Source organism: Zea mays, chromosome 4 (assembly GCF_902167145.1).
Source record: "Zea mays cultivar B73 chromosome 4, Zm-B73-REFERENCE-NAM-5.0, whole genome shotgun sequence".
Classification (NCBI taxonomy): Eukaryota; Viridiplantae; Streptophyta; class Magnoliopsida; order Poales; family Poaceae; genus Zea; species Zea mays.
Genome location: NC_050099.1, coordinates 181,730,660 through 181,750,090, shown reverse-complemented (window position 1 = coordinate 181,750,090; position 19,431 = coordinate 181,730,660). Strand labels below are relative to the sequence as shown.

Sequence of the window (19,431 nt, the reverse complement as noted above, 5' to 3'; positions counted from 1 at the left end):
CCTGCTCCCTCGTCGAGCCTGGCCTGCACCCCGCGGATTTGCTCGAGCTGTGGGTCGTGACCCCCCACCGGAACGGGGACCACAACTAGCTCCCGTGGGATGTCAACGCGGGGCACCGACCTAGGGAGATCACCGTCCTTCGGCATGCCGAGAAGATTGCCTTCGGAGGGACCCCCTAGATCGACGTGGAAACATTCGCGGCTTGGGTCGCAGTCCTCGCCGTCGAGGCTGCGGCTATCGTCGGAACAGCCAGAGAGGCAGTAGTCATATGCGGCCATAAAGTCCCGCATGGCACTGGGGTTGCCAAGTCCAGAGAAACCCCAACAGATGCTGGGCTCATCGTCTTCCTCAGACCCAGCGGGCCCGTAGGTCGAGACGTCCGTCAGCCGGTCCCAAGGAGACCGCATGCGAAACCCCAGAGGGTTTGGACTCGCCTCTACGAGAGCGTCCGCCAAAGCGAGGTCGCTAGGCGGGTTGAGGCTGAATCCAAATGACGTAGGATGGGAATTGGTCGGTACCTTTTGGTCGACGAGCGGCGATGAAGTCACGTCGGGGACTGACTGCACCGTCGACTCAGGTACGAGGGCGACGTCCAGCAAGCTCTTCGCAAGCGCGCTGGCGTCGTCCACTTGCCCGGGTTTGGCGTGTCGCGGGGAGACGGCGCTCGTCTTTGTCTCAGGCGCGAAGTCGATACCCGGTGCGCCCCTCGTTGGGGTGCCGGCGCTGTCGACTCGCTCGACAGCCAACGAGACGTTGCCTCCTGCTTGGCCTTGGTTGCCCCGCCTCCTCCTCCGTCGATGGGGGAGAGGACGGGGTGAGCTCGAATGTCGTTCTTCCACCACGCGGGGAAGACGTCGTCGATTCCGCCGCCGGCGGACGGGCTGTCGGCCGCCATTGTCGTTGTCGCACGGCGGTGGAAGGAGTATCATGTCGTAGCTGCCGTCGAAGGACATGAACTCAAGACTCCCGAAACGGAGCACCATCCCGGGCTGGAGAGGTTGCTGGAGACTGCCCATCTGGAGCTTGACGGGAAGCTGTTCGTCAACACGCAGCAGGCCCCTACCTGGCGCACCAACTGTCGGCGTTCCGAGACCGGGGGGTCCCTTGGGCCGACGAGTGAGTGTCGCCGCGTGCCCCAGCCCAGATGGGTCGAGCGAGAGGGCGAGCGCGAAGGGGGGAGAAGCGAGGCGGCCGGAGACCGGCGTGAGAGAGGTGGGAATCCCGCGGCCTTCGTGTTCGTCCCGCGCCCAGGTCGGGTGCGCTTGCAGTAGGGGGTTACAAGCGTCCACGCGGGAGAGGGAAGCGAGCGGCCCCAAGAGAGCGCCTGTCTCGTCCTCGTCCCCGCGCGGCCAACCCTCTCTAAGAGGGCCCTGGTCCTTCCTTTTATAGGCGTAAGGAGAGGATCCAGGTGTACAATGGGGTGTAGCAGAGTGCTACGTGTCTAGCGGGGGAGAGCTAGCGCCCTAGGTACATGCCGTCGTGGCAGCCGGAGAGATTTTGGCACCCAGCTGGTGTGATGTCGTGGCCGTTGGAGGAGCGATGGAGCCTGGCGGAGGGACAGCTGTCGGAGCGGTTGGGTCCTTGCTGACGTCCTCTTGCTTCCGTAAGGGGGCTGAAAGCCGCCGTCGTCACAGAGCATGCGGGGCGCCATCATTGCCTATCTGGTGGAGCTAGCCAGATGGGACGCCGGTCTTGTTCCCTGCGGCCCGAGTCAGCTCGGGGTAGGGCGATGATGGCGCCTCCCGTTGGCGTGGCTGGCCTGCGCCCTAGGTTGGTCGATGTGGAAGCTCCTCCGAAGCCGAGGTCGAGTCTGTCTTCCGTGGCCGAGGCCGAGTCCGAGCCCTGGGTCGGGCGAGGCGGAGGTCGTTGGCTGAGGCCAGGGCGGAGTCCGAGCCCTAGGGTCGGGCGAAGCGGAGTTCGTCGTCTTCTGGGGCTGAGCCCGAGTCCGAGCGCTGGGTCGGGCGGAGCGGAGTTCGCCGTCTTCCGGGACTTAGCCCGAGTCCGAGCCCTGGGTCGGGCGGAGCGGAGCTCGCCGTCTTCCGGGGCTGAGCCCGAGTCCGAGCCCTGGGTCGGGCGGAGCGGAGTTCGCCGTCTTTCGAGACTTAGCCCGAGTCCGAGCCCTGGGTCAGGCGGAGCGGAGTTCGCCGTCTTCCGGGACTTAGCCCGAGTCCGAGCCCTGGGTCGGGTGGAGCGGAGTTTCCTGTGGCGCCTTCTGCAGGACCTGACTGCCTGTCAGTCTCACTCTGTCAAGTGGCACTGCAGTCGGTGCGGCGCAGGCGGCGCTGTCCTTCTGTCAGGTTGGTCAGTGGAGCGGCGAAGTGACGGCGGTCACTTCGGCTCTGCCGGGGGGCGCATGTCAGGATAAAGGTGTCAGGCCACCTTTGCATTAAATGCTTCTGCGATTTGGTCGGTCGGTGCGGCAATTTAGTCAGGGTTGCTTCTTAGCGAAGGCAGGGCCTCGGGCGAGCCGGAAATAAGTTCACTGTTGGAGGGGGGCCTCGGGGGTCGGCTGCTCTTGTCCGAGGCTAGGCTCGGGCGAGGCGTGATCGAGTCGCTCGAACGGACTGATCCCTGACTTAATCGCACCCATCAGGCCTTAGCAGCTTTATGTTGATGGGGGTTACCAGCTGAGAATTAGGAGTCTTGAGGGTACCCCTAATTATGGTCCCCGACAAAGCTATAGAAGGGTTTTTATTAGGTTATGATTCAAATACAAAGGCGTATAGGGTCTTCAACAAATCATCGGGTTTGGTTGAAGTCTCTAGCGACGTTGTATTTGATGAGACTAATGGCTCTCCAAGAGAGCAAGTTGTTGATCTTGATGATGTAGATGAAGAAGACGTTCCAACGGCCGCGATACGCACCATGGCGATTGGAGATGTACGGCCTCAGGAACAATTGAAGCAAGATCAACCGTCTTCCTCAACTATGGTGCATCCCCCAACCCAAGATGACGAACAGGTACCTCAAGTGAAGGCGCATGATCAAGGGGGAGCACAGGATGTTCAAGTTGAAGAGGAAGAAGCACCTCAGGCACCTCCAACCCAAGTTCGAGCGACGATCCAAAGGGATCATCCCGTCGACCAAATATTGGGTGATATTAGCAAGGGAGTAACTACTCATTCAAGATTAGTTAATTTCTGTGAGCATTACTCCTTTGTCTCTTTTATTGAGCCTTTCAGGGTAGAAGAGGCCTTGCTGGATCCGGACTGGGTGTTGGCCATGCAGGAGGAACTCAACAACTTCAAGCGCAATGAAGTTTGGACACTGGTGCCTCGCCCCAAGCAAAATGTTGTGGGAACCAAGTGGGTGTTCCGCAACAAACAGGACGAGCACGGGGTGGTGACAAGGAACAAGGCTCGACTTGTGGCAAAAGGTTATGCCCAAGTCGCAGGTTTGGACTTTGAGGAGACTTTCGCTCCTGTGGCTAGGCTAGAATCAATTCGTATTTTGCTAGCATATGCCGCTCACCATTCTTTCAGGTTGTACCAAATGGATGTGAAGAGCGCTTTCCTCAACGGGCCGATCAAGGAGGAGGTGTACGTGGAGCAACCCCCTGGCTTCGAGGATGAACGGTACCCTGACCACGTGTGTAAGCTCTCTAAGGCGCTCTATGGACTTAAGCAAGCCCTAAGAGCATGGTATGAATGCCTTAGAGACTTTTTAATTGCTAATGCTTTCAAGGTTGGGAAAGCCGATCCAACTCTTTTCACTAAGACTTGCGATGGTGATCTTTTTGTGTGCCAAATTTATGTCGATGACATAATATTTGGTTCTACTAACCAAAAGTCTTGTGAAGAGTTTAGCAGGGTGATGACGCAGAAATTCGAGATGTCGATGATGGGCGAGTTGAACTACTTCCTTGGGTTCCAAGTGAAGCAACTCAAGGACGGCACTTTCATCTCCCAAACGAAGTACACGCAAGACTTGCTAAAGCGGTTTGGGATGAAGGACGCCAAGCCTGCAAAGACGCCGATGGGAACTGACGGACACACCGACCTCAACAAAGGAGGTAAGTCCGTTGATCAAAAAGCATACCGGTCCATGATAGGTTCTTTGCTTTATTTATGTGCTAGTAGACCGGATATTATGCTTAGCGTATGCATGTGTGCTAGATTTCAATCTGATCCTAAGGAGTGTCACTTAGTGGCTGTGAAGCGAATTCTTCGATATTTAGTCGCTACGCCTTGCTTCGGGATCTGGTATCCAAAGGGGTCTAACTTTGACTTGATTGGGTACTCAGATTCCGACTATGCTGGATGTAAGGTCGATAGGAAGAGTACATCGGGGACGTGCCAATTCTTAGGAAGGTCCCTGGTGTCGTGGAACTCTAAGAAACAAACTTCCGTTGCCCTATCCACCGTTGAGGCCGAGTACGTTGCCGCAGGACAGTGTTGTGCGCAACTACTTTGGATGAGGCAAACCCTCCGGGACTTTGGCTACAATCTAAGCAAAGTCCCACTCCTATGTGACAATGAGAGTGCTATCCGAATAGCGGAAAATCCTGTTGAGCACAGCCGCACAAAGCACATTGACATCCGGCATCACTTTTTGAGAGACCACCAGCAAAAGGGAGATATCGAAGTGTTTCATGTTAGCACCGAGAACCAGCTAGCCGATATCTTCACTAAGCCTTTAGATGAAAAGACCTTTTGCAGGCTGCGTAGTGAGCTAAATGTCCTAGATTCGCGGAACTTGGATTGATTTATAGCATACATGTGTTTATGCCTTTGATCATGTTCCTTATGCATTTTGTTGCTTACTATGGTGCTCAAGTTGTACAATCTCTCCCCGGACCTCACAAGTCCTTGTGCAAGTGATGCACATATTTAGGGGGAGTTGTGTTACAACTTGACCCTTTGAGACTAACCATATGCTTGAGCTTGCTTGATTTAGTCTCAAAGGAGTTTTGAAAGGGAAAAGGTGGACTTGGACCATGAAAGACTTCCACTGCACTCCGATGAGAGGGTAACTAATTCCAAGTTCATCTCACGTCCTCTTATTGCCTTTGTGTTCTCATTTGAAGATTTTGGTGAGGCAATGGGGTTTAAGGGCCAAGATTGATCCCGTTTTGGTGCTTGATGCCAAAGGGGGAGAAAATAAAGGCCAAAGCAATAAATGGATCAGCTACCACTTGAGAAATTTTGAAAATAGTAGATTAGAGCTTTTGGTTTGACAAAACTCTTTTTATTGTCTCTCTTGTCAAAAATTGGCCTCTTGTGGGTTGAAATGTTGATTATGGGAAAAAGGGGGAGTTTTTGAATCTTGACTCAATTTCTCTTGGAATGACTCTCCTTATGTTTTAACAAGTGTGTTTGACTTAGAGATAGGAAGTTGAGGTTGATTTACAAAAACAAACCAAGTGGTGGCATAGAGTGATCCATATATGTCAAAATTGAATCAAAACAATTTTGAGTTCTTATTTGAATTGATTTTGCACTTGTTCTACTTGCTTTATGTTGTGTTGGCATAAATCACCAAAAAGGGGGAGATTGAAAGGGAAATGTGCCCTTGGGCCATTTCTAAGTATTTTGGTGATTTAGTGTCCAACACAAGTGCCTAAGTGTAAAAAGGTGGACAAAGTACAAATCAAGGATAAAGGTATGTTTCTCAGACTTAGTACATTGTTTTATGGACTAATGTATTGTGTCTAAGTGCTAGAAATAGGAAAAATCCAATTGGAAATGTCTTGGCTCGAGCAGCCAAGACTCTGCTCAGTCTGGGTGCATCGGACTGTCCAGTGGTGCACCGGACAGTGTCCGGTGCGCCAGGCTGGCTCGAGCGAAGTGGCCGCTCTCGGGAATTCACCGGCGACGTACGGTTATAATTCACCGGACTGTCCGGTGTGCACCGGACTGTCCGGTGAGCCAACGGTCGGCCGCGAAATCTGCGCGGGGCACGTGGCCGAGCCAACGGCTAGAAGGGGGCACCGGACTGTCCGGTGTGCACCGGACATGTCCGGTGCGCCAACGGCTCTCAGGCTGCCAATGGTCGACTGCGCCATTTTTGGAAGGAAATCGGGCACCGGACATTGTCCGGTGTGCACCGGACTGTCCGGTGCGCCAGTCGACAGAAGGCAAGATCAGCCTTCCTAGAATGCTATCAACGGCTCCTAGCTGCCTTGGGGCTAAAAAAGGGACCCCTAGGCGCATGGAGAATGACACCAAGCAATCCTACAACATTCCTAAGCACCAAGACCTCGATTCCGCGCATTTGTTTCCTTGTGATAGCATATAGAGCTCTAGTGGAGTTGTGAACTCATTGAGTTGTGTTGCGAGCTCTTGTTGCGACTTGTGTGCGTGGTGACACTCTGATTTTTGTGTCTTGTGTGCGTTGCTAATCCCTCCCTTGCTCTGTGCTTTTTTTGTGAACTTCAAGTGTAAGGGCGAGAGGCTCCAAGTTGTGGAGATTCCTCGCAAACAGGATTGAGAAAAGCAAGCAAAACACCGTGGTATTCAAGTGGGTCTTTGGACCGCTTGAGAGGGGTTGATTGCAACCCTCGTCCGTTGGGACGCCACAACGTGGAGTAGGCAAGCGTTGGTCTTGGCCGAACCACGGGATAACCACCGTGCCATCTCTGTGATTGATTTCTTGTGGTTATTGTGTTTTGTTGAGACTCCTCTCTAGCCACTTGACATTTACTGTGCTAACGCTTAACCAAGTTTTTGTGGCTTAAGTTTTCAAGTTTTACAGGATCACCTATTCACCCCCCCCCTCTAGATGCTCTCATCCTGTACCTTCCCTGCTGCCTTCATTTGTCTATTCTCCACATCCTAGTTTCTTTTTTCACCCTTGGACGATCTTCAACCTATTTTATCGGCTTTGGTTGATTGCCATAATCTGTTTTGGTACAAGTTTGCAATAGTTTAATTCCATAGAAGTATTCAGATGTTGAGTGAGTATAGCTTGTGGCCTATCTTATGATCATACTCATGTGTACTTTAGTTTATGAGAAGCAGCAACAAAATTTTTTTAACGCCATAATGTTACAGGCTCTTAATTTTTGAGATACAATTAGTTCATTGCACCCAACATATTTTGTTTTTAAGACAGAAATCTTCATTTGATGCTTAACATGAACTTTTCAATCTTCCTATTGCAGATTGCAAGCATTGTAGCTTCTGGTATTCAACCTCTCCATAACCTCACATTGTTGGTAAATATACCATACCTTATTTCTTCGCATATGTGGTTATTTGTGTAGAAATAGATTGATCTGCGCACCTTAGTCAAGTTCTATAGTGATATAGGATTCCCAGTTCTCCGGCCTGCAGCGCTGCATTGTGCAATTATACAGTTTTTAAAAAAGAAAAGAGGACAATTCCAGCCTCTGCATCCCCACAGCCATTTTTTACAAAAGATTCTGCTCAATCGCTGATGAATGACATATGGGAACGGGCATACTCAAATAGAGGAAAATCAAATGCAAAGTTACCGTATGGGAACATTATTTGACCCATTGCCTATCTGTTTGCAGAGGTTCATTGACCAGAAGGTTGGTGCAGGGGAGAGTGTGTTGTGGACTCAACAACAAATCGAGAGAGGTTTCACAGGTTGGTTCACAGACATAACCGCCCTTTACTGAAGGAAGTGAATACTACTTTCGCCTGCATTAATTCCATCAAGCAAAATTTGTTTCAAGAAAATATTGCTTGCTTTGCAGTTCTGTTGTATTACACCACTATTGAAATTCACTCATAGTTCCCTTAGTAGCTTGCTATCCTGTAATGTGCTCGCTTTCCCTAATGGTTTAGCTATTGAGAACCTGATACAACTAAAAGGATGCGCCGGGAAGTATGCAACAGGAGATGAAGTCCAATTGGTACATTTGCTCGCCATTTGTCACCTTTTTTTAGAATGTGTTCTTGAGCACTTCCTGCTGATGCGTGAGAGGGGATTTTAAAAATAAATAAAATTCTTACTCTCCTGTTGGGCCTCAGATTTGATCGGCTCGTCTTATTAGAAAAATCATAATTATTACCAATTCTTACTGTGATATTGTTTAAGATATAATATACTTTAAATATGATTTTAAAACTTTTTATATTTTCCACAAAATAATTTAAATAAGATGAGCCAATGATTTTGGAATTGGGCCAAGAGCCGCACATGAGTTAGCCGGTCGTCAAGTTGGTGGATCATTGAAAGTCGCCTAGAGGGAGGGTGAATAGGGCGAATCTGAAATTTATAAACTTAAGCACAACTACAAGCCGGGTTAGCGTTAGAAATATAAACGAGTCCGATAGAGAGGGTGAAAAACAAATCGCGGGCAAATAAAGAGTGAGACACGATGATTTGTTTTACTGAGGTTCAGTTCTTCCAAACCTACTCCCCGTTGAGGTGGTCACAAAGACCGGGTCTCTTTCAACCCTTTCCCTCTCTCAAACAGTCACTTAGACCGAGTGAGCTTCTCTTCTCAATCAAATGGGACACAAAGTCCCCGCAAGGACCACCACACAATTGGTGTCTCTTGCCTCGGTTACAATTGAGTTTATCACAAGAAAGTATGAGAAAGAAAAGAAGCAATCCAAGCACAAGAGCTCAAATGAACACAAATGTCGCTCTCTCTAGTCACTATTTGATTTGGAGTGATTCCGGACATGGGAGAGGATTTGATCTCTTTGGTTGTGTCTAGAATTGAATGCTATAGCTCTTGTAATATGTTGAAGGTGGAAAACTTGGATGCAATTGAATGTGGGGTGGTTGGGGTATTTATAGCCCTAACCACCAAAAGTGGCCGTTGGAAGGCTGTCTGTCGCATGGCGCACCGGACAGTCCGGTGCGCCACCGGACACTGTCCGGTGCGCCAGCCACGTCAGTCGGACGTTGGGTTCTGACCGTTAGAGCTCTGACTGGTGGGGCCTCTGGGCTGTCCGGTGGTGCACCGGACAGGTCCTGTAGACTGTCCGGTGCGCCTTCTGCGCGTGCTCTGTCCTCTGCGCGCGTAGGCGCGCATTAAATGCGTTGCAGTCGACCGTTGCGTGCGAAGTAGCCGTTGCTCCGCTGGCACACCGGACAGTCCGGTGAATTATAGCGGAGCGGCCTCCCATTTTCCCGAAGGTAGCGAGTTCAACGTCGAGTTCCCTGGTGCACCGGACACTGTCCGGTGCGCCAGACTAGGGTGCCTTTTGGGATGTCTTTAGCTTTCTTTGTTTGAACCCATCTTTGGTCTTTTTATTGGCTTGTTGTGAACCTTTGGCACCTGTTAAACTTATAGACTAGAGCAAACTAGTTAGTCCAATTATTTGTGTTGGGCAATTCAACCACCAAAATCGATTTAGGAAAAGGTGTAAGCCTATTTCCCTTTCGATCTCCCCCTTTTTGGTGATTGATGCCAACACAAACCAAAGCAAATATAGAAGTGCATAATTGAACTAGTTTGCATAATGTAAGTGCAAAAGGTTACTAAGAATTTGAACCAATAAATTCTCATAAGATATGCATGGATTGTTTCTTTATATTTTTAACATTTTTGGACCACGCTTGCACCACATGTTTTGTTTTTGCAAATTCTTTTGTAAATTCTTTTCAAAGTCCTTTGCAAATAGTCAAAGGTAAATGGATAAGATTTTGAAAAGCATTTTCAAGATTTGAAATTTTCTCCCCCTGTTTCAAATGCTTTTCCCTTTGACTAAACAAAACTCCCCCTCAATAAAATCCTACTATTAGTGTTCAAGAGGGTTTTAGATATTAGTTTTTGAAGAGGGTGTTCAAATTTGAAATTCTATCAAAAATAAGATACCAATTGAAGAATTTATCATTTCAAAATATTTTCTTAACTCAAATTTTGAAAATTGGTGGTGGTGCGGTCCTTTTGCTTTGGGCTAATACTTTCTCCCCCTTTGGCATGAATCGCCAAAAACGGATACTTGAGTGAAATATAAGCCCTTTTAACTACTTTCTTCCCCTTTGGTGAACAAAATATGAGTGAAGATTATACCAAAGACGGAGAGCGATGCGGAGCGACGGTGAAGGATGAGTAATTTGATGAAGTGGAGTGGAAGCCTTTGTCTTCGCCGAAGACTCCAATTCCCTTTCAATCTATGACTTGGTTTGAAATACACTTGAAAACACATTAGTCATAGCATATAGAAGAGACATGATCAAAGGTATATTTATGAGCTATGTGTGCAAAATATCAAAAGAAATTCCGAGAATCAAGAATATTTAGCTCATGCCTAAGTTTGTTAAAAGTTTGTTCATCTAGTGGCTTGGTAAAGATATCGGCTAATTGTTCCTTGGTGTTAATATATGCAATCTCGATATCCTCCTTTTGTTGGTGATCCCTTAGAAAATGATATCGAATGGCTATGTGTTTAGTGCGGCTATGTTCAACGGGATTATCCGCCATGCGGATTGCACTCTCATTATCACATAGAAGAGAAACTTTGGTTAATTTGTAACCATAGTCCCTAAGGGTTTGCCTCATCCAAAGCAATTGCGCGCAACAATGGCCTGCGGCAATATACTCGGCTTCGGCGGTAGAAAGAGCTACGGAATTTTGCTTCTTTGAAGCCTAAGACACCAGAGACCTTCCCAAGAACTGGCAAGTCCCCGATGTGCTCTTTCTATTAATTTTACACCCCGCCCAATCGGCATCCGAATAACCAATTAAATCAAATGTGGATCCCCGAGGGTACCAAAGCCCAAACTTAGGAGTATAAACTAAATATCTCAAGATTCGTTTTACGGCCGTAAGGTGAGCTTCCTTAGGGTCGGCTTGGAATCTTGCACACATGCATACGGAAAGCATAATGTCCGGTCGAGAGGCACATAAGTAAAGTAAAGAACCTATCATTGACCGGTATACCTTTTGATCGACGGATTTACCTCCCGTGTCGAGGTCGAGATGGGTGTCTTGATGGGCTTGGCGTCCTTCATCCCAAACTTGATTAGAATGTCTTGAATATACTTTGTTTGGCTAACGAAGGTGCCCTCTTGGAGTTGCTTCACTTGAAATCCCAAGAAGTACTTCAACTCCCCCATCATTGACATCTCGAATTTCTGTGTCATGATCCTACTAAATTCCTCACATGTAGATTCGTTAGTAGACCCAAATATAATATCATCAACATAAATTTGGCATACAAACAAATCATTGTCAAGAGTTTTAGTAAATAAAGTAGGATTGGCCTTTCCAACTTTGAAGCCATTAGTGATAAGGAAATCTCTTAGGCATTCATACCATGCTCTTGGGGCTTGCTTGAGCCCATAAAGCGCCTTAGAGAGTTTATATACGTGATTAGGATACTCACTATCTTCAAAGCCGGGAGGTTGCTCAACATAGACCTCCTCCTTGATTGGTCCATTGAGGAAGGCACTCTTCACGTCCATTTGGTAACGCTTGAAGCCATGGTAAGTAGCATAGGCAAGTAAAATGCGAATTGACTCAAGCCTAGCTACGGGTGCATAGGTTTCACCGAAATCCAAACCTTCGACTTGTGAATACCCCTTGGCCACAAGTCGGGCTTTGTTCCTTGTCACCACACCATGCTCGTCTTGCTTGTTGCGGAAGACCCACTTGGTTCCTACAACATTTTGGTTAGGACATGGAACTAAATGCCATACCTCATTCCTTGTGAAATTGTTGAGCTCCTCTTACATCGCCACCACCCAATCCGAATCTTGAAGTGCTTCCTCTACCCTGTGTGGCTCAATAGAGGAAACAAAAGAGTAATGTTCACAAAAAATGAGCAACACGAGATCGAGTAGTTACCCCCTTTTGAATGTCGCCGAGGATGGTGTTCATGGGGTGATCTCGTTGGATTGCTTGGTGGACTCTTGGGTGTGGCGGTCTTGGAACTTGTTCATCTTCCTCATCTTGATCATGGGCATCTCCCCCTTGATCATTGCTCTCCTCTTGAGGTGGCTCAACTTCTTGATCTTTGCCTTCATCATCTTGAGCCTCATCCTCATCTTGAGTTGGTGGAGATGCTTGCATGGAGGAAGATGGTTGATCCTGTACTTGTGGAGGCTCTTCGGATTCTTTAGGACACACATCCCCAATGGACATGTTCCTTAGCGCGACGCACGGAGCCTCTTCATCATCTAGCTCATCAAGATCAACTTGCTCTAATTGAGAGTCGTTAGTCTCATCAAACACAATGTCACAAGAAACTTCAACTAGTCCAGTGGACTTGTTAAAGACTCTATATGCCCTTGTGTTTGAATCAAAACCAAGTAAAAAGCCTTCTACAGCCTTAGGAGCAAATTTGGATTTTCTACCTCTTTTAACAAGAATAAAACATTTGCTACCAAAGACTCTAAAATATGAAACATTGGGCTTTTTACCGGTGAGTTCATATGATGTCTTCTTGTGGATTCGGTGTAGATACAACCGGTTGATGGCGTAGCACGCGGTGTTGACCGCCTCCGCCCAAAACCGATCCGAAGTCTTGTACTCATCAAGCATGGTCCTTGCCATGTCCAATAGAGTTTGATTCTTCCTCTCCACTACACCATTTTGTTGTGGCGTGTAGGGAGAAGAGAACTCATACTTGATGCCCTCCTCCTCAAGGAAGCCTTCGATTTGTGAGTTCTTGAACTCCGTCCCGTTTGAAAGGATCACGATGCCCAAGAGGGGGGTGAATTGGGCTTTTCTAAAAGTCAACACTAATTAAAACCTAAGCAAGAGCTAAGCAAGAGCCCAACTTCACCCCAACAAATAGTACTAAGAATATAATACTAGGAACACAACAAAGCTAAGATAATACTTCAAATACTTGCTAAACAAATACACAATGTAAAGTGCTTGAATTAAGTGCGGAATGTAAAGCAAAGTTTAGAAGACTCCTCCAATTTTTTTTCCGAGGTATCGAAGAGTCGGCACTCTCCACTAGTCCTCGTTGGAGCACCCGCGCAAGGGTATCGCTCCCCCTTGGTCCTCGCAAGAACCAAGTGCTCACTACGAGATGATCCTTTGCCACTCCGGCGCGGTGGATCCCTCGAGACCGCTTACAAACTTGAGTCGGGTCACCAACAAGATCTTCACGGTGATCACCGAGCTCCCAACGCCACCAAGCCGTCTAGGTGATGCCGATCACCAAGAGTAACAAGCCGTAGACTTTCGCTTGACCAAGAGAAGTCTAATGCAAGTGGTGTGTGCTCTAGGTGGCTCTCACTAGCGCTAATGAGGAACAAGCGCGGATTATGATTCTCTAATCTCCTCACTAGGCTTTTGGTGCTTGCAATGCTTTACCAATGTGCTGGAATAAATGTGGAGTGCAAGACATTGAATATGGTGGGTGGAGGGGGTATAAATAGCCCTCACCCACCAACTAGCCGTTACAGGCAATTCACTGCGCGATGGCGCACCGGACAGTCCGGTGCGCCACCGGTGCGCCAACGGTGCGCCACCGGTGCGCCAACGGTCGTCTCCAACGGCTAGTTCTGACAGAGAGCCGTTGGACTCATGGCGCACCGGACAGTGAACAGTCCACTGTCCGGTGCACACCGGACAGTCCGGTGCGGTGTCCGGTGTGCCACTAAAATTCAACTCTGAAAGCTGCGCTCTCGGGTTTCTGAGGGGGAAAGCCTCTGCCGTGGACCAGCCTGGCCCCACCTGGCAGAGGGTGCACCGGACAGTCCGGTGCACACCGGACAGTCCGGTGCCCCAAAGCCAGAAACACTAACTCTTGTTTTTCAGCTGATTTTCAAATCGGTTTTCGCTCTAACTTGTGTGTGAGTTCTAGAGTGACACCTAGCACTGTATATGAGTGTGATTGTGCACCAACACTACACTAGAACTCTCTTGGTCAAACTACTCATTAACAACCCCTCTTTATAGTACGGCTAAAAGAGAATAAAAGACCTAACTAAATCGCGAGTGTCCACATCTCCTTGACACTCGGACTCCGTAGACCTTCACCTTTTGTTTCGTCATTTTAGCCGTTGCTTTGAGTTCTTATCTCCGGGATTGTTTTCACCGTTGTAGTCCTTCTACCTGTCATGCGACCTAACTTACCATTTGTCTCTGCAAAACACACGTTAGTCACATATAATATTACGTTGTCATTGATCACTAAAACCAACCAGGGGCCTAGATGCTTTCAATCTCCCCCTTTTTGGTGATTGATGACAACCCTACAAGTTTTGTGAGAGTAGTTTGTTTTGAAGTTTCTGTCAATAGAAAGAATGGTTAGTTATACTCAGTAATCTTTGACAGAAAGAACGTGTATCATAATAATAAGAGTGAGCGCATACACATCATAAGATTCTTGTTCATATAAAAGTGAAGTTAAATCAATGAAACAAGAGCTAGAAGACTGGTGATAAAATATAAGGTGAAAACAAAATACACATAGTCAATCATAAGAAACGAGAGTATATGTCGAGTTTGTGAGCCAAAAACATCAAGCTAGTACTGAGAGCACCTAGAGGGGGGGGGTGAATAGGTGATCCTGTGAAACTTAAACTTATAGCCACAAAAACTTGTTAAGTGTTAGCACAATAATTGCCAAGTGGCTAGAGAGGAGGTCTTGCACAAAGAATTCAACACAGAGAAGACACAGTGATTTATCCCGTGGTTCGGCCAAGTACAAAACTTGCCTACTCCACGTTGTGGCGTCCCAACGGACGAGAGTTGCACTCAACTCCTCTCAAGTGATCCAATGATCAACTTGAATACCACAGTTTTTGCTTTGCTTATCTTTATCCCACTTGCGAGGAATCTCCACAAATTGGAGTCTCTCGCCCTTACACTTAAAGTTCACAAAGAAGCACGGAGTAAGGGAGGGAAGCAACACACACAAATCCACAGCAAAATGCGCACACACAACGGCCAAGAATCGAGCTCAAAGACTATCTCAAAGTTCTCACTAGAACGGAGCTCGAATCACTTAGAATGACAAACGAATGCGCAAAGACTGAGTGTGGATGATCAAGAATGCTCTAAGGTTGCTTGGGGTCCTCCTCCATGCGCCTAGGGGTCCCTTTTATAGCCCCAAGGCAGCTAGGAGCCGTTGAGAACAAATCTGGAAGGCCATCCTTGCCTTCTGTCGTCGGGCGCACCGGACAGTCCGGTGCACACCGGACACTGTCCGGTGCCCGATTTCCTTCCTTAAATGGCGAAGCCGACCGTTGCAGATGCGGGAGCCGTTGGCGCACCGGACATGTCCGGTGCACACCGGACAGTCCGGTGCCCCCTTCCGACCGTTGGCTCGGCCACGTGTCCCGCGCAGATCGCGCGACCGACCGTTGGCCCGGCCGACCGTTGGCTCACCGGACAGTCCGGTGCACACCGGACAGTCCGGTGAATTTTAGCCGTACACCGTCGGCAAATTCCCGAGAGCGGCCACTTCGCTCGAGGCAGCCTGGCGCACCGGACACTGTCCGGTGCACCACCGGACAGTCCGGTGCCCCAGACCGAAACAGCCTCTTGGCTGTACACAGCCAACTCTTCTCTTTTCTTCTTCTTTCTGTTTCTTATACTTAGACAAGTATATTAGTACACAAAACCAATGTACTAAGACTTAGAAACATACCTTTGCTCTTGATTTGCACTTTGTTCACCCATGGGCATAGATTCACATTTAAACACTTGTGTTGGCACTCAATCACCAAAATACTTAGAAATGGCCCAAAGGCACATTTCCCTTTCAATCTCCCCCTTTTTGGTGATTTATGCCAACACAACATAAAGCAACTAGAACAAGTGTAATATCACTTCAAAAATAAAAACTCAAGTTTATTTTGATTCAATTTTGGCATATATGGATCATCCTTTGCCACCACTTGGTTTGTTTTTGCAAATCAAACTCAAATCTCTATCTCTAAGTCAAACACACATGTTGAAGCATAAAGAGAGTCATTCCAAAAGAGATTGATCAAAGATTTCAAAAAACTCCCCCTATTTCCCATAATCAACACTTCTCCCCACAAGAGGCCAACTTTTGACAAAAGAGACAATGCAAGAGTTTTGACAAACCAAAAGCTCTATTCTACTATTTTCAAAGTTTCTCAAGTGGTAGCTGATCCATCTATTGCTTTGGCCTTTATTTTCTCCCCCTTTGGCATCAAGCACCAAAACGGGATCAATCTTGGCCCTTTAACCCCATTGCCTCACCAAAATCTTCAATTAAGAGCAAATAGGCAATAAGAGTCTAAAGATGAACTTGGAATAAGTTACCCTCTCATCGGAGTGCAGTGGAAGTCTTTCATGGTCCAAGTCCACCTTTTTCCCTTTCAATCCATCTTCGAGACTAAATCATCAAACTCAAACACATGGTTAGTCTTCAAAGGGTCAAGTTGTAACATATCTCCCCCTAAACATGTGCATCACTTTGCAACGGACTTGTGAGGTCCAGGGAGTGTTTGTACAACTTGAGCACCACAATAAGCAACAAAATGCAGAATGAACATGATCAAAGGCATAAACACATGTATGCTACAATTCAATCCAAGTTCCGCGAATCTAAGACATTTAGCTCACTACGCAACCTGCAAAAGGTCTTCTCATCTAGAGGCTTGGTAAAGATATCGGCTAGCTGGTTCTCGGTGCTAACATGAAACACTTCGATATCTCCCTTTTGCTGGTGGTCTCTCAAAAAGTGATGCCGGATGTCTATGTGCTTTGTGCGGCTGTGCTCAACAGGATTATCCGCCATGCGGATAGCACTCTGATTATCACATAGGAGTGGGACTTTGCTCAGATTGTAGCCAAAGTCCCGGAGGGTTTGCCTCATCCAAAGTAGTTGCGCGCAACACTATCCTGGGGCAACGTACTCGGCCTCAGCGGTGGATAGGGCAACAGAGGTTTGTTTCTTAGAGTTCCATGACACCAGGGACCTTCCTAAGAATTGGCACGTCCCCGATGTACTCTTCCTATCGACCTTACATCCAGCATAGTCGAAGTCTGAGTATCCAACTAAGTCAAAGGTAGACCCCTTTGGATACCAGAGCCCAAAGCAAAGCGTAGCAACCAAATATCTAAGAATTCGCTTCACCGCCACTAAGTGACACTCCTTAGGATCGGATTGAAATCTAGCACACATGCATACGCTAAGCATAATATCCGGTCTACTAGCACATAAGTAAAGCAAAGAACCTATCATTGACCGGTATGCTTTTTGATCAACGGACTTACCTCCTTTGTTGAGGTCGGTGTGTCCGTCGGTCCCCATCGGAGTCTTTGCGGGCTTGGCGTCCTTCATCCCAAACCGCTTCAGCAAGTCTTGCGTGTACTTTGTTTGGGAGATGAAGGTGCCGTCCTTGAGTTGCTTTACTTGAAACCCAAGGAAGTAGTTCAACTCGCCCATCATTGACATCTCGAATTTCTGCGTCATTACCCTGCTAAACTCTTCACAAGACTTTTGATTAGTAGAACCAAATATTATGTCATCGACATAAATTTGGCACACAAAAAGATCACCATCGCAAGTCTTAGTGAAAAGAGTTGGATCGGCTTTCCCAACCTTGAAAGCATTATCAATTAAAAAGTCTCTAAGGCATTCATACCATGCTCTTGGGGCTTGCTTAAGTCCATAGAGCGCCTTAGAGAGCTTACACACGTGGTCGGGGTACCGTTCATCCTCGAAGCCATGGGGTTGCTCCACGTACACCTCCTCCTTGATTGGCCCGTTGAGGAAAGCGCTCTTCACATCCATTTGGTACAACCTGAAAGAATGGTGAGCGGCATATGCTAGCAAGATACGAATTGATTCTAGCCTAGCCACAGGAGCAAACGTCTCCTCAAAGTCCAAACCTGCGACTTGGGCATAACCTTTTGCCACAAGTCGAGCCTTGTTCCTTGTCACCACCCCGTGCTCGTCCTATTTGTTGCGGAACACCCACTTGGTTCCCACAATATTTTGCTTGGGACGAGGCACCAGTGTCCAAACTTCATTGCGCTTGAAGTTGTTGAGTTCCTCCTGCATGGCCAATACCCAATCCGGATCTAGCAAGGCCTCCTCTACCCTGAAAGGCTCAATAGAAGAGACAAAAGAGTAATGCTCACAAAAATTAACTAAGTAAAGCTTGTCGTCTAGAATACCCTTGAAAGCCAGTGAACCATCACATCTTCTAAAGACAGACACATCTATATTTGTAAACAAACAGTTATATCCCATATTGCATAATTGACTAACAGATAGCAAATTATATCCAAGAGACTCTACTAAAAACACATTAGAGATAGAGTGCTCATTTGAGATTGCAATTTTACCTAACCCTTTTACCTTGCCTTGATTCCCATCACCGAATATTATTGAATCTTGGGAATCCTTATTCTTGACGTAGGAGGTGAACATCTTCTTTTCTCCCGTCATATGGTTTGTGCATCCGCTGTCGATAATCCAGCTTGAACCCCCGGATGCATAAACCTGCAAGGCAAATTTAGGCTTGGGACTTAGGTACCCAACTCTTGTTGGGTCCTACAAGGTTAGTCACAATTTCCTTAGGGATCCAAATGCAAGTTTTATCACCCTTGCATTTTGCCCCTAACTTCCTAGCAATCACCTTTCTATCCTTTCTACAAATTGCAAAGGAAGCATTCAAAGCATGATATATTGTAGAAGGTTCATTAACTTTCCTAGGAACATTAACAACATTTCTCCTAGGCATATTATGAACAACATTTCTCCTACCAACATTCCTATCATGCACATAGAAAGAACTAGAAGCAAACATGTCATGAGAATCATAAACATATGAATCAAAAACATTATAACTTCTATTTGCATTTCTAGTATGTCTCCTATCATGGTACATAAAAGCATGGTTCTTTTTAGCACTACTAGCCATAGGAGCCTTCCCTTTCTCCTTAGCGGAGATAGGAGCTTTATGGCTTGTCAAGTCCTTGGCTTCCCTCTTGTAGCCAAGTCCATCCTTAATTGAGGGGTGTCTACCAATTGTGTAGGCATCCCTTGCAAATTTTAGCTTATCAAAATTACTCTTGCTAGTCTTAAGTTGAGCATTAAGACTAGCCAATTCATCATTAAGTTTGGAAATTGAAACTAGGTGTTCACTACAAGCATCAATGTCAAAATCTTTACACCTATTACAAGTTTCAACAATTTCTACACAAGAATTAGATTTACTAGCTACTTCTAGTCTAGCATTTAAATCATCATTAAAACTCTTTAACTTAGCAATAGTTTCATGACAGGAAGATAGTTCACTAGAGAGCATTTCATTTCTCTTAATTTCTAGAGCAAGAGATTTCTGAGCTTCTACAAATTTATCATGTTCTTCATACAACAAATCCTCTTGCTTTTCTAAAAGTATATTCCTATCATTCAAGGCATCAATCAATTCATTAATTTTGTCTACCTTGGTTCTATCTAATCCCTTGAATAAGCATGAGTAATCTATCTCATCATCATCACTGGACTCATCCTCACTTGAAGAAGCATAAGTACTAATATTAGGAGTGCTTACTTTTTTCTCCCTTGCCATGAGGCAAGTGTGATGCTCGTTGGGGAAGAGGGATGACTT

General features: G+C 47.0%; 1 long non-coding RNA gene across 1 annotated transcript; it reads left to right on the top strand.

Moving 5' to 3' along the window:
• Positions 1 to 7,462: 7,462 nt before the first annotated feature.
• LOC109945592 (uncharacterized) lies at positions 7,463 to 7,794 on the top strand. The gene is made up of 2 exons (XR_002268831.1): positions 7,463 to 7,553; positions 7,755 to 7,794. It is a non-coding gene; the product is annotated as an uncharacterized lncRNA (long non-coding RNA).
• Positions 7,795 to 19,431: the final 11,637 nt, after the last annotated feature.